This window comes from Epinephelus moara, chromosome 8 (assembly GCF_006386435.1).
Source record: "Epinephelus moara isolate mb chromosome 8, YSFRI_EMoa_1.0, whole genome shotgun sequence".
In the NCBI taxonomy this organism is placed as follows: Eukaryota; Metazoa; Chordata; class Actinopteri; order Perciformes; family Serranidae; genus Epinephelus; species Epinephelus moara.
Window position 1 is genome coordinate 6,654,318 of NC_065513.1, and position 15,710 is coordinate 6,670,027.

Consider the following 15,710-nt stretch of genomic DNA (forward strand, 5'->3'; position numbering starts at 1 on the left):
GATTTAGCATTTAGATTTAACATTTAGATTTAGATTTAGATTTAATATTTAGATTTAACATTTAACATTTAGGTGCCACATTTAATATTTAGATTTAACTATTTAATATATTTCTAAGTTAACAAATATTGCTGTAAATGTGGTAAAAGGTGACGTTAAAAAAATCACAATATTTTTTTAAACATTGTTTGAAGCTAAATGTGGCAAAATGTTGATGTTATTTTCAGCGTGAGACACTTTACAAACGGCACCCCATAAATGTATACAGTATTACAGCGCTAATAATGTTAGCATGTTGTATTTGCTTGGAAAACGTGTTTAGTATAAGACAGTTGTTTTGTTGGTGAATGTTGTGAGTTGTAATGGAGCCACATTGAGTGCCGTTACCTTTGTTAAGTGTTGCCGTTGTCCCCGGTTTTATATGAGAAGAGGAAAAGATCGCTAGACGCTAGGCTAGTTTATTCAATGTAAAATGCAATAGACTTGTGCTAATAACGTTAGCATGTTGTATTGGTGGGGGAAATGTGTCCAGATAAAGACAAGTGTTTGTCAGTTCTGAGATTTATAGTGAAGCCAATTTGCGTACTTGTGTTTGAAATTGTCTCTATTAAGCCATATTTAATGTGTGTTTTGAATCAACTATACAAATAAAGTTTGATTTGAGCTAAACTTTACAGCACTTAACACAGTCCTCCACCGCCGACTAGTATTTTGGAGGTGTAACTGCAGAGTGATACAGACACACCACTGCAGAAGTAAAAATAACGTGCAGATTTTTTTTTTTCCACGACTAATCGATTAGTTGAAGATTATGTGCGACTTCAGTCGACCAAGATTTTCTTTGGTTGACTACAGCCCAAGTATTTACATCTACTTATGTCATAACACAGGCCTATAGACGACTTTTCAAATGCGACTGTTAAAAGTGACTACACACAAATCTGGCAACCATTAAAATATTTATTTTGTCAATAGACTGTAAACTGTATTAAAATTAGTAATGAAAAGTGTTGACATTTTATTGAGTTTAAAATTTGCAGGGTGGGACATAGTAGGCCTATGTTATGAAAATGTGTAACTCATGCATACAAGTTGCTTCATATCAATACAATGATAATATTGCCACACATAACCAAACTACCAACTCAAAGTGGGGGGCAGGGGCAGTGGCGAAAATGAGAGGATGTGCCCTATCAGCTGCCCTCTTGAATGATGAAAATGAGCAGATGTACCCTTTTGGCTGCCCTCTTGAGTGGTGAAAATGAGAGGATGGCCCCACTGTTGCCAATTCCTCAGTAAGAAAAGTAGCTATTGGCTGTCCTAAAAGTCGCTAGAAGTCGCTAAATGACGTCATCGCCTAATTTGCATAATGGTCCATATGCATGTAATTGTAATGGCTGCTGTAGGAGAGAGGAATAACGTCGTGGGAGAGACAAAAACTGAGTAAAAAAACACCCTGAATATGTTTAGAACTACAAATGAACCTTCTTTCAGTGATTTATATTAGACAAAGAAAATTTTACATTTACATCCCGCCCTGACTGTAAACCAGGTTGGGATCAGCCAGCGGCAGTTCCGCGCATGCGCGATTCACTTGCAGTCTGGACGTGGAGGGGTTAATATCTCCTGCTCTGACTGCTGCTGGGAGGGAGGACTGGGCCGTCTGTGAGTGCTTTGAGGCAAGAGAGGAGCCCACAGCAGAAGAATAAGAATGATACGTGCTCTCACAACAGAGTGTCCAGAAGTCTTCAATAACATCAGAAAAAGTCGCTAGATTTGTCGCTAGTCGCTTTTTTGAAAAAGAGTCTCTAGAGGGGTCTGAAAAGTCCCTAAATATAGCGACAAAGTCACTAAGTTGGCAACACTGGATGGCCCCTTTTGGCTGCCTTCTTGATTGATCAAAACAAGACGATGTGCCCTATTGGATGAAAATGAGCAGATGTGCCCTTTTGGCTGTCCTCTTGTCCCCATGTCTTGCAGGTGACCTTTTTTCCTTTTCGCCCCTGCCCTTCAAACATCCTGAGTGAGACTGATGTGACCAATCATTGAAAGGGGAAGCACTTCCAGTTCTTATGTTAGCTCTTAGCTTGTCCACCATATCCAAAAATTCAATATGAAGAAAAATTTGAGGTTTCTGGGAATGATATTAAATTTATTTTATTAGGATAAACCCCTTGAGGTGAATCACCTCGTTTTCGAGGGGGTCCTAACTTACAATACATACAAGAACAAAACAGAACAACGATCAACAACAGACTTACATACAAACGACAACTAATACAACACACATCAACATATAAACATCAGAGAGACGAATATGGAACAAAACTAAACACAATCACTAGGTGGCCAGCAATAGGCCATTGACAATTAAACAGATGCATGCCTAGCAAAACTATTAGATTAAATAAATAATAAATGATAAATGATAAATAATTTGGTAAAGAGTATAGAAAATACAGTGATACAGTATCATCTGAAACGTGCAATTTAGCTCAACATAAAAAAAACAAACCATATTTAAACATGTGAAATGATGTCAAGGATCGTATATCTAATGGTAAGTTATTCCAGTCTGAAGGGGCTTTAAACAAAAATGCTTTTTTTCCAATTGATCTTTTGACTGAAGGAGTAAAGAAGAAGTATTGTGTTAAGTGCCTTAACTGATATCTTGAGGAGTATGGGATCAAAAGTTCTTGTAGATAATGAGGAAAATTGAAATGAATACATTTAAAAATGAGTTGTAACCAATGAATATGTCTTCTTATATTGAGTGTGGGCCATTTGAGTAAATTGTACATAGTACAGTGATGAGTATAATATGAACAACCAAGAGCAAATCTACAGAGATTATTGTATGCAGTGATGAGTGGTAGAAGGTTAGTTTTGGATGCATTTTGATCAACAACATCAGCATAGTCAAAAAATGGTAGAATAAGTCGAGAGGCAAGTTTCTTACGGACATCAAGTGTAAAACAGTTTCTTGATCGAAATAAAACACTGGTTCCAAAATTAATTTTATGAAGAATATGATCAATGTGAGGTTTGAAAGTAAGTACCGATTCAAGCCATAAACCAAGGTATTTGAATTGATCAACTCTATGCAGATTAGAGCCATCATTACATGTTATTAAGTTCTTAGATTTTGTTCTGAGGTTATGTTTTGTACCAAAGACCATAGTGTAAGATTGTGTTTTATTGAGTAGTAGTTTATTGGATAAAAGCCAGTTTTGCAGAATATCAAAGTCTGATTGAAGAGAAGTTTGAATTTGTCAAATGTTAGGTGTAGAGGCATAAATGACAGTATCATCTGCATATAGTTGAGCTGAAGTATTGGAACAAATTAAAGGGAGATCACTGATAAAAATTGAGAAAAGAAGTGGACCAAGTGTTGAACCCTGGGGTACACCTCTTTGTTGAACAAATAAATCAGACTTGCACCCTTGAATAACAACACGTTGTTTTCTGTTATGTAAATAAGAATTAAACCATAAAATTGCATTTTGAGATAGACCAATTGCATGAAGCTTATCAAGGAGTAAATAGTGATCAACCAAATCAAAAGCCTTCTTGAGATCGACGAAAATAGCTCCTGTGAGATTACCAGAATCAAAAGCTGAAAATATATAATTTGACAATTTTAAGAGAGCAGTAGTTGTTGAATGATTAGGTCTGAATCCGGATTGAAATGGCGGTAGGATATTGTTAATTTTAAGATAATGAGATAATTGATTAAAAATTTGTTTTTCAAATACTTTTGCAATAGTGCAGATTATCGATATAGGCCTATAGTTATTTGGATCAAGGATGTCACCACCTTTATGTATCGGGGTAATTTGTGAATATTTCCACATTGCTGGTAACTCACAGGTAGCTTAAGACATATTACACAAGTCAGCAAGTGGAAACATCAGAATATGAGAGGCTAATTTGATATATCTGGGCTCAATCCCATCAAGACCAGCACCACTGCTCAGACTGAATTGCTTGATAGCATTTTGAACTTCTGTAGGTGTTATTTTCGTAAAGGAAAAAGTACTGTGAGAGAATAAAAAATTATGGAAGCTGTAAGAGTAAGTAGAATTGGGTATTAGGTCAGAACAGACAGAGGAAAAATGCTGACTGAACACTTGGGCAATAGATAAGGGGTCATGAGAGATTACATTTCCATTACATATTTTATTAATAGGACATTTATCTTTAGTATTTATTATGGTTTTTATACTGTTCCAGAATTGTTTAGGATTTTTAAAGTTATTGGAGAGACATTCCTTGTAATAATTAGATTTAGAATTAGGGGTCATAGTCTTGGAGATATTTCTCAGTTTCCTGTATGTTTCCCAATCCGCATCTTCCCTTGTCTGCCGAAATTTAGCCCAAGCCCTTTCCCTTTGCCTAAAGGTACGTATAAGGTCTGCATTTATCCAGGGTAGGTGTCGACCCTTGACCTTTGAGATTTTCCATGGTGCATGTTTATCAACTACTTGAGTGAGCTCAGAGTGTAAAAAGTCCCAGGAATCCTGGACAGTTGGTATTAACTGGTACCTGTTCCAATTAATAGAAATTAAATCGTTAATTAATAGGTCTATGTTCATTTTCTTATGTTGTCTAATTTCAATGAATTTTTGTGGTGCTTTTGGGATTTTGGAATCTTAAGTCCAAGATAGTTAAGTTGGTTAAAGAAGACCTATTATGCTTTTGAGGGTTTTCCCTCTTCTTTAGTGTGTTATATAGCATTTTTCTGCCTCTATAAGGTCTGTTAAGTTAATAAAAAAAAAAAAAGTCCAGGCTAAAGGAAGCTCTCTCCCCCCACAGACACACATCACGTGACCTGCGCTGGAACAGCTTGTTTTGAATTTCCCGCCTTTCCCGCTTTTACTTCTGTGAATAGTTACCTAATAGACCATTTACACACTAACCGGAAATACATAGATGACGAGTAACGTGACTTCCTGTCAGTCGAAAACAGATATTGAAAGAAATGGAGATGGAGAGAGTTTTCTCAACAAGCTTAATGGTTTTACCAACAATCACATTTTCAGATGTGGTAAGAACTGTCGAGCATAAGTGTAGCACGAAAGGGAACAAACTGGATAAAGAATATATATTCTTCCACGGAGAATTTGTCCACAATTATGAAGGTAAGTAAAAAGATATCAGGTTAACTGTTATTGAACTGTTAGCTAGAATGACAAATCATTAGCAAGTCTACTGTAAGACCTAGTTTATGTATAGTGTAAGTATTAGAGGATATAGACGACCCCTCCTCCCGCCAAATCGCCTGAACCCATTTCTTTCTAACTTCATCGTCAACTGGAAAAGAATGAAAAGACAGATACGGCTGTATTGGGCACAACAAGAACAGTCCGGTACGCTGCAAAAACTCTTGTTCCTTGCTTCTGCCATTTTCCATAGGAAATTAGTTGCCACAATAGAGAGAGGAAATCGCTTTACCCGTCGTCTACGTATTTCTGCTCAAAAACTGCGGAAGTGTGTAAATGGTCTATTGTGTTCATAGCACACAGTGCCCACCTGAGCCGCACCCCCCGAACACACCTACTCCAAGCAGAGTCGGAGGAGAGAGGCTGCAGAGTTTGAACCTGAGGAGACGCCATGTCTAGGAAACGCTGCTGTCTTCATTGTGACCAATAATTAGGGTCTGGGCAGCTAAGCTGCCAGGACACTATTGTAATCCTAGTTATTCTTCTTCTTCTTCTTCTTTCTTCTTCTTCTTCTTCTTCTTCTTCTTCTTCCGAGGAAATCATACTTCCCATGAGTGAAAACTCACCAAACTTTGCACAAAGGTCTAGTCTCATGCCAGATATCCTCAGCTGTAAACTCAAGCCAATAGTCCTGATGGTGGCACTACAGCAAGCGTCTAAAGTTCAAAACTTTGAAAATTCATAACAAATCAACCATACGTGCTACAACTTCACAACTTTCATCAAACTGTAGCCCCAATACTGAAGAAACTTTTGTACATTTAAACCTATTAAAAATTATGAAGTTCATCACTCTGTTTTTTTCAAAAACTGTAAAACTTCTTAAACCTATCTCCTCCCACAATTTTTGCTCAATTGACACCAAACTTGCTACAGAGCATCTTCAGACTGTCCTACAAAAACTACGTTTCTCAGATTTTTGATTTATCAAAAATTGAGCCTACAGTGCATCAAAATGTTTGACTGTAAACGGTACTGTAAACATATACATGCAAATTCTTGCTAAATAAATCTTCAATGTTCATGAAAAAAATGACAAAATTCTAGAGTCATGGTAGATGATGTGTGGCAAATTTCAGAATTTTATCTCAAAAACTGAATTTTTGACAGCATTTTGAATTTTGCTCTAATGTGAACAATTGGAGTCAATGTAAAAATGGCAATTTTAAACATCAGTTTTTCACTTATGGAGCAAATCAATCATTGTTACAAACAAATTACCAACATCTCCATGCTGTCTAGATGAGCGTGACTGATCACTGTGCAGCATCTTCAAGTCTTTTTTCTGCTAGAAAATCTGCCTTCTCATGCTTAAAATAAACCAAAGTTTGCACAAAGATCCAGTGTCAACACTTCAGTGTGAAACCATCTGAGGCTTCTCTCTTTGCACATAGCTCAACTAGTTAAACATCAGTCACATCAATCATTGTTAAAATAAATTACCAACATCTCCATGCTGTCTAGATGCAATATGTGTATTTTCAGATTTTTGTTTTGATAACTGAATTTTTTACAGTGGTTTGAAATCTGCTTTTCCATGCATGGACGGCTGCTAAACCTGCACGTCTGGCTTAGTCAATTTGTGAAGCTACAGTACACATGAATTGTCACTGACTAATTAGCTCAGTGAGATAGAAATTGATTCTTAAATTGAGATTGTGGGTTCAAGTCTCAGCTGATGCAAAAGTGAGATTGTGTTGCTTAATTCCTAAATGTCTTCCAGTTCTTCTGCTTGTTGCTCAGAATTGCCAAAATGCCCGGACCTGATCCATCGCTGCGCAGCAGCTATAATTACCCTTGTTTTGACTACCAAAGGATGAAGGGACAAAGAAAAAGTGGTTGGAATTTATTTTTGATACAATTCCTCCACAATACAACCTGGACATTTTATTGTGTTCCCTGTATTTTCCTGAGGACTGCTTCACAAACTGGCAACAAATTACTGCTGGATTTTCCCTTTGTTGGACAAATCTGGAGATTCAGGATCACAGCTTGTAGGTATGCCTTATGAGTTGTGAATTTGTTGTGTAAAAACAAACTAGGAAGCTGCTACCGAGTGTTTAAGTGTGAAGTAGATAGCTGTATGAGCTAACGTTAGGTTGTATGCCCACTGATTAGCTGTAGGCCTCGGCTAACTGGCTAACCAAAGCTACTGTTTTAACATGCTCTTGCTACTCGGCATACAGTAAGTTAAACTGCTAGCTGGGTGGTGTCAGTAAGATGAATTTAATGACTGAATTGTGGAGAATCTAACAAATGTGCAACATTTCCATTTTGACAAAAGTTGACACATTTCTATGTGCGATGGCCGATTGTGAATCCGTTTTGGAGTAGGACCTATTTCTCCCTTTTCCTCCCGTGTTTTACACAGCGTTATAGCTGTAGGTCTCGGCTAACTGGCTAACCAAAGCTGTTGCATTGAAATGCTTTTGCTATGCGGTGCACAGGAAGTTACACTGCTAGTCTTAGTAAGATGAATTTAACATATAAATTGTGGAGAGTCTAACGGAGCTAACATTGTGCACAAGTCCATATTGACGAAAGTTTCAACACGTCTATCTGTGATGCCCGATCTGACCGCAGTTTTAGGACTGTTTAATTTTCGTCACCGCGCCACCTACTGAGCGGAGGCTGCAATTACCTTTTATTTTTTGTTGTACCCAAATACTACTTTCTTATTAAATAGTTATAATCAGTGTTGGGCAGTAACGCGTTATTTAATAACATGCCACTGTAATTTGATTGCTTTTTTTTAGCAACGGAGTAATGTAACACGTTATTTCAAAAATAGAAGAAATTAATTAGTAATAGTAATTAGATTATAGTTACAAGCCCAGGTAACTATACGTTACCATTGCCGGCCATTTCCGCGCCTCTCACCCACACTTAAACACCAGTTCTGGGATACACAGTGTTGGCCCGCCCCGCCTGACCTCTGCGGTCCGCTCCTCTCACCCACACTTGAGCATCCGTCTGGGGATACACAGTGTCGGCCCGCCTGCCTGACCTCCGTGGTCCTCTCTGTTCCTCTCACCCACACTTAGACACCCGTCCTGGGCTACACAGCGTCAGGACGCTCCGCTGTCCTGCTAGAGTTTGTTCTGTGTTGTTTCTTCTTCCTCTTGAATTTGTTCTGTGTTGTTTCTTCTTGTGCTTCTGTGAATTTCCTCAGGACAACTCATGGGGCTCTAGTTTCGCAGACCAGGCAAGGCGGGTGCGCAGCGCACCTGCGCTTCACCAACTGGGTGTGGCCAGGCGGATTTTGTAAGTCTGGCACACCGTGCGCACTGGCGCAGCTACTCGTCTGTCCCACCTCCGTCCCTCCTACCTGCGCAAGTCGGAAAGAGGGAGGAGAGAAGGCGTGGAGTGGGTTTTACACACATCACACCAATCAAATGAGCCCCTCTCCTCGCCCTTAAATGCGCCGCGCGAAGTCGGAATGAGAGTTCACTCAATTCGCCATGGAAACTGATGTTTTGGTCCGGGAGCTCCAAGCTTGCAGTGTTCGAATATACGGAACTGTGAGCAGACCTCCACGGGCTGATGATGCAAAGGTAGCCTGGGAGGAGGTCACCACAACTGTAAATCAATGTTGCGTTTCTCTCATGCGCGCGTGCGCTCTCTCTTTCTCTCTCGCAGTCTCACTCTGTTTCTCTTCTTTTGGCTTTTCTAAGATGACAGATGCTGAATATATACTCCCTATCTGATGCTGTGGCTGTTTGTGGTTGGCTGAGAGGGATGTGAACTCATTAGTTTTGTTAATCAAATCAGGTTGGGTTTACATTACGTGTGCCAAACGTGCCAAACGGTGCCAATCCCCTTTGATCTGACATCAGATGTGACGGGACAGTCGATATAGAGATACATTTATGTGCTGATTGCAGATAGTTGCATTGAATAGTGTTTTTTTGGGTATTTATTGCATTGTTAATGTGCCTGATATTCTGGAAACCTGCCTGTGAGGTTTTGGTGACGTGTGCACACTGTCCGCTGGTCAGCCAAACTTCCGCTTACACCGGCTGCGCTCCGCCTGCGCTGACAGTAGACCTGGTTTCCGCTGGCGAGCTTTTAGCGCACCTTCGGCGGAGCCTTTTGGCACGAAACTGTCACTGCGCCAAGCTGGATCTGTTGACACCTCCCCCTGCTGCGCTGCCACACCCATCTCAGCGCACCTCGGTCTGCCAAGCAACCAAACTAAGAGGCCGTTTACACGTACACGGTGATTTTGATAAACGAAGACATCTTCCTTCGTTTGTGCCCTTTGTTTACACGCAAACGGAGATTTCTCCTCTGAAAACGAGTCTTTCTAAAAACTCCGGCCAGAGTGGAGATTTTGGAAAACTCCGGTTGTGCATTTGCATGTAAACTGAGATAAACGGAGATAAACGGAGTTATAGGCAGTCAACGTCACAGTATGCGCCGGAACTTGCGCCTGTGTCAAAAGTGTGACCTATGTTGCTATGGTGACAATGGATATATGGAAGGCTTGAGCTTCTCGTTACACTGCCACCTACAGGTTTGGCATGCTCTTGTGTATATATACACGGGTAAGTGTAAACAAAGATCTTTTTGAAAACGGGGACGGTGAAATGTCCGTTTATGAAAATAGCCGGCAACGTGTAAACGGCCTCTGAGCGCGCCTTGGGTTGCGCTGCTCGAAACTAGCTCTGCGCGGGGTTCGCCACCCTGCGCCACCCTGCGCTGCGTTGGGAAACTAGAGCCCATAATGTGGCTCAGTAGTGTGTATGGCCTCCATGTGCTTGTATACATTCCCTAACCATAATGTATTTACCTTTAATTGTCTCAGTACTTGATTGACAGTGACAAATTATTTATTCATTGTTTTAAGGGTGGGGGTGTTACGGCTGTGTATGTGTTCTGTGCTGCTGTCCCTTTTTCCCTCCCTTGTAGATCTGCCCAGGTGTGCTGCATTACTTAACGAGGTGCAGCGCACCTGGCATGGAGGAGGTGCTTAAGAGCTCCTGTGCCAGCAGCAGAGGAGAGAGGCTTCTGGTGTGTGGACTGCTGGTCCTGCTGCCTCTAACCGTGGGATTTTTGTTGTCTTTGTTGCTTGTTTTGATTCTAATAAATCCCATGGATTTGATTGTTTTAAAGGTGTTCATGTGGTTAATATTGGGTCAGTGTTGGAGATTTGTCCTCCCCATAGGGCCGCCTAAGGGTGGGGCGTAACAAATGGGGGCTCGCCTGGGAGAGAACATCCATGAGTTGATGTAAATGTTTCTGTGTGTATCTTGTGGCCTTTTTTTGTGTAGAGGTCATCTCTTTTGTTAAATTCTTTGTGGTTGTTGCTCTATGTTTAGTTGAAACTTTAGTTTTGAGCACCCTGACTACATAGTCACCGGGCAGGTAAGATCTTGCCACTTTGTTATTTTGCCTTTTTTATTTTTCGTGGTAATCCTGAGTGGGGGCACGCTTCAGTATGTTACAGTTGACTACATCATTGGTCTTCTGTGACAAACTGAGTTCAGCGTTTAAAGCCGTCTCGAGCTCGGCAGGCCACTGAAGACTAGCTAGGTTAGTTAGCTGTCTGAATAGGTACGTCAGGGTTGGGGTGCCTCAACAACTTGTTTCCTAGTTTTTTGGCACTTTGCAGAGCAACTTGATTATGATTTTGTTTTGTTTGAGATGACTAGTTTGACTAATTTGTTGGGTCACTTTTGGTTGCTGCTTAGGTGTAGGCTAGCAACATTTGTGTAGTGGTTGACTACATTGTAGCCATTTTGTTCCGTGGTTGTTGCAGTCCACTTTTTGGTGTGGTCACTTGTGTGTTACTGTAATTGGTTATTTGTTGTAGCAAAATTCGTTGTGACCTTGTTTTGTGGTTTGGGATGTAGTCACCCCTACAGATCATTGGATCTTAGAGTGGTGGGTGTGGCTTCCCAATTCATCGGGTCCATTTGTGTTGCTGGTTTCCTGCATCCATCACAGTAACTTGTGTGTGGTTGAAAACCATATGGTGTCCGTTTTGTGTTGTGGTAGTGGCAGTTCACTTTTGTTGGATCTTTGTGTTGCTGTTGGTATGGCAGCAACTTTATAGCTGGTCTATGTGTGATGATCCTTTTGGTATGTGGCTGTTGCATTCCACTTTTGGTCACCTGTGTTACTGTTTTTGGTGTTGGTAATGCAGTAACTTTGTTTGGCTTTGGGTTTCTTTTCACCTCATGGTCGTAGCCATTTTGCACCTGGTGGGAGTGGCACCCACTGATTTAGCTACCTGTGCAGCTGCTGCTAATTCTTGCCTCTCCTTTCTACCTGTTGTCTGATTTGCACAACAGCAGGTGAAATTGATTCACAATCAGTATTGCTTCCTAACTGGACAGGGTGATATCCCAGGAGTTTGACTGACTTTGAGTTACACTGTGATTTGTGTTCCCTTATTTTTTTGAGCAGTGAAATAATTAAGTACACCCAGAAATAATAATAATTGCATGTACAATTCAGATCTCCATCAAAAGTGCCCTAAAAGATTAACAGACCTGCTACTGCATGACTGACAAATAAAGCTGACTTGACTAACTCTTCACCAGATATTAAAGATTACAAAAACATAAAACACAAGGATTACTGTGGGGGCAGATTAAAAATATTAAACTGAACATTTATAAGTATAAAAAAATGTACAAAAAAATCAATAAGAAATAAAGTGAGATAGAGATTTTTTTTATCCATTTTAATAGAAATTCCATCCCTCGATCTTCCTTCTTCTTACAAGCTTCTGCGCAAAGACTTCCACTTCACTTAACTGGTAACAGACAACACAATGGGCTCTAGTTTTGCAGACCTCCTCCCAGGCTACCTTTGCATCATCAGCCCGTGGAGGTCTGCTCACAGTTCCGTATATTCGGACACTGCGATCAGACCTCCCAAACCAAAACATCAGTTTCCTCCTGGGAGAAGTTTGGCCGTCTGACGCTGCTGCTCTCTTCTGCCATGGCGAATTGAGTAAACTCTCTCCTCCCTGCTCCTCCTTTCTGACTTGCGCAGGTAGGAGGGATGGAGGTGGGAGAGAGGAGTAGCTGCGCCAGCACGCACGGTGTGCCAAACTTGCAAAATGCGCCTGGCCACACCCAGTTGGCGAAGCGCAGGTGCGCTGAGATGGGTGTGGCGGCGCAACAGGGGGAGCCAACCACAAACAGCCACAGCATCAGATAGGGAGTATATATTCAGCATCTGTCATCTTAGAAAAGTCAAAAGAAAAGAAACAGAGTGAGACTGCGAGAGAGAAAGAGAGCGCGCGCGCACGAGAGAAACGCAACATTGATTTACAATTGTGGTGACCTCCTCCCAGGCTACCTTTGCATCATCAGCCCGTGGAGGTCTGCTCACAGTTCCGTATATTCGGACACTGCGAGCTTGGACCTCCCGGACCAAAACATCAGTTTCCTCCTGGGAGAAGTTTGGCCGTCTGATGCTGCTGCTCTCTTCTGCCATGGCGAATTGAGTAAACTCTCATTACGCCTTCGCACGGTGCATTTAAGGGTGAGGAGAGGGGCTCATTTGATTGGTGTGATGTGTGTAAAACCCACTTCACGCCTTCTCTCCTCCCTCTTTCCGACTTGCGCAGGTAGGAGGGACGGAGGTGGGAAAAAGGAGTAGCTGCGCCAGCGCGCACGGTGTGCCAAACTTGCAAAATCCGCCTGGCCACACCCAGTTGGTGAAGCGCAGGTGCGCTGTGCCCCCGCCTCGCCCGGTCTGCGAAACTAGAGGCCAAGGACTCATATATGAATGCATATGGTTGCCAAAGCAGCGCCTACTGTAGGAAAATGCCATCATACCAGCCACTTGTCTGGAATTTGAGATGGATAGCGGGCCTCCATTCCATACATGAGGTAGTAAGGTGAATATTTTGTTGTTATTTGTTTTTTTGTACGCAATCCAAATACAGTTGGCTTTATACAACTGTCCCCGTTATTTGGATTGTCCTGCACCATCTTTTTCAAAGCCCTGGAATCGAAAAACAAAACGAAACATATGGTCATTTTCTATGTAGGCATGATAGGAGATTATATGAAGACAAAATGTAGAAAGTTGTATTTTCACCCTTGAATGGTGCCATTTAGTGGTATGGGTGGTATGGTGCACAGAGGCTTCTTGCGATTCCAAGCTTGGCACACAAATCCAGGTTGATCTAGAATATGTATTGCATATGAAAATTAAGAACATACATTTTTATGTCATACCATGTTGATTCTCCCACTGGTGCTGTGAACAAAAAATTCATTTGGGTGCACCGTATTTGTAGAAGAAATCAATTATGCATTCAGTTTTTAGTGGACATACTTCAAGCCATTTTGTGAAGTAGTCCACCATAACACAAATATATGTGTATCCATTGTTGGAGCACTTCAATTTGCTAACAAGGTCCATGCCCAGAAGTTCAAATGGCTCTGATACCTTAAATGCAAACCAAAGCACAACATCAGCTGTTGTTCTACATTGACATTGTTGTTGCATGTTAAACAACATGTTTAATTTAGGAAGATCATTCACCTCAATCGGTTGATATTGACTCTTCTCCTTTAAAGACGCCCTCTATTTTTGACAGTCATCACACTGGGCAATCTAATACAGTAAATGAATTCAGAACACTCAGATATGACGTGTAAAAGTTTATATTTGCTTGAGATCCAAAGTAATAGAGCAATTGTGCACTCACCCATTTTGTGATGTCTGCTTTCATACCAGGCCAGTAATATCGCTGAAGGATTGCATGCATTGTCTTCTCCACTCCACAGTGGGCTCCAATTGCACTGGCATGGAACTCCAGAAAGATGTTGTTTGCTTCATGTGGACTACGCACTACTTAACAAGGTGATGCTGCTTCTCATCACGCTTTCTCTGGCACTGGTAATACAGTTCCCCATCTGGAGAATGCATTGCCATGTTTGAAATGTCATTTAAACAGAGATGGAAAGAGCACTGAAATATTTTACTCAAATAAAAGTACTCTCTTGTGTAGTGCGAAAAGGATGGGGGGTAGTCTATAAATATCAGTCTAGTTGTTTTTAATTACTAATTAAAGTGCAATGACAAAATAAAATATGTCAATTCACAGCATAAGAAACATTAAGGGAGGTATAATGTTTCATTTTCGTGCAGACTGTCCCATAAAACTGTCGATTCTCTAAACCATCCTTTTCTTTACCAGAAGTCATACTGCTAATCTATCAATCAAAACGGGTCATGGTCATTTGATAATTCATCCTCTTTTGCATGATTTAATATGTATTGTTTAGGTTATTTATCCAAAGGAGAAGCGGGCTGTTTACATAAACCCCTTAGGTGAAACGCCTGAGCAAATAAAGAAATGCAAGGATATAACAAGGCAAGTTATAAATCAGTGGTAATGTCATAAAAGACTCTCGGGCACAAATGGCTAAAATATTTTGCTATTCTACAGAGCCTCTCATGAGACACAAACATATCCACATTTTAAGATGGACTTGTGACACACTAAATCATCCGTGTCAGCAAGATTCTACATCCTGTGGGGCCTTTATTTGCAAGGTATGAGTGCAACTACCCCTTTGATGAAGAGAGCTATTAAATGTTACTAATTGTACTATGTGTTGTGTAGTTTTCAGAGCTAATCATAACCAGTGGGGTGCTGCATTTCAGCCCTGGGACTTCCATCACTCAGGTTAGGAGGGAAATAGCTTGTAGGCTGCTTGCTGCTTCAGGTTTGTCTTTGGTTTTATTTTGTTGTTGTGTCATATGAATTAAGGTGTTGCTGAGAAATTAATTGCACGTGTAATGTTTAGAAAACCTGTCAAATCAAATCAAATTTATCCAGTTGACCCATCCCTGTAAAAAACGGCTGTGCCACTGTGCACCATTCCCTTAAATTTCTCATATCAGACGCTGTCCTGTGCACTTGAAAGCATCATGTCACTGCATGCCTTTACCTGCAGGGTGAGACAGATGATGGCACAACGTCTAATGGACATTTCTTTTAGTGTGCGTCCTAAAATATGTGAGTTTTTTCCGTTAGAATTTATATGTCTACATGAGAGCTAGCTGCCAGGTTGTCATAGAGTGTAATACTATTATTATTGTGTCATGGTAACGCTTCTATACAATTTCGTTTGCTTTTTAAAAAAAAATTATTTTGGCCAACATTTTTTAACTCAGTAAGGGGTGTCATTTAAAATGTGGCGAACTACATACTTCAAACAAAACAAAACACACTTAAGTAAAACTAACATTACAGTACACATACACAAAAATTAAAGAACCCAATGGATTCGGTACTGTTGTGTTATTCACCATGGTGAAGTTAGTTTCAGGTGTCCACAATGAATATCCGAATGAATATCCAGCCTGTAACTAACTTCACCGCGCTGTGTTATTTGACTTACTCAGTAGCTGGAAACTCTCTGCCCTTCATTTCAGAACGTAACGCAGAGTTTTGGTGAAGTTCGGCGGGTAGATGTTGATCTATTTCGACCTCACTCAGACCATCACCAC